This window comes from Seriola lalandi, unplaced genomic scaffold (assembly GCF_002814215.2).
Source record: "Seriola lalandi dorsalis isolate HSWRI2012SDOR001 ecotype SW California unplaced genomic scaffold, Sedor1 jcf7180002054177, whole genome shotgun sequence".
NCBI lineage: Eukaryota > Metazoa > Chordata > Actinopteri > Carangiformes > Carangidae > Seriola > Seriola lalandi.
Window position 1 is genome coordinate 29,968 of NW_019524730.1, and position 717 is coordinate 30,684.

Below are 717 nucleotides of genomic sequence, written 5' to 3' on the forward strand. Positions count from 1 at the left end.
ATTACTATTGATGTTTTTTCATCAATGCATCTTACCTATAATTATGATAAATACCAGTTACACCAGTCATCTGCAGAACAGCAACCCAACACTAATAACACCTATCACCTAACAGCCTCAGTTAACAGTCATTTCTTAGTGTTTTTATGTAAATACATTGCACTGTTCTAACCTCCATCTTTGTCAACTTTCTTAACTTTCTATGCGGCAAATTTGCAGGTATTTTGGAGAAAAGACTGTAAAAGTTAAACGCTGCTATGTTGTTATCCTAAAAAAGATACTTCACTCAGGTTTGCGTCGGGAGCTTTTCAACTGATTCAAATCAAAAACGTTTTACTCATCTTCCAGCGGAACCTGTGACATCTAAACAAGTTACTGCTGCTAGAAAAGCCAAATTTGGGCAAAGAAGTTGAAGTCTGTTTGAGTTTGGAAGTGTGAAGTAGACAAATTAAAATGTCCAACCACAGTTCACATACTGCAAAACGAGGGGAGGGCTATGCATCCTCAAGGTGCGTTCAGAAGTTGGCAGCATCCATTTCGTTTGTTTCAGCATCACTAGGAAGGTCAATCATGTAAGTGCTTGGTATACGGTCAAACTAGGATGCTTTGATAGTTGTGAAGGAGTTACTGGAAGCGAAAATCAACAACTTCATTATGTTATTGGAAGCTATAGCGCCTCCCTGCTGCCACAATTTAAACTGCAGCTCAGACTTGCAT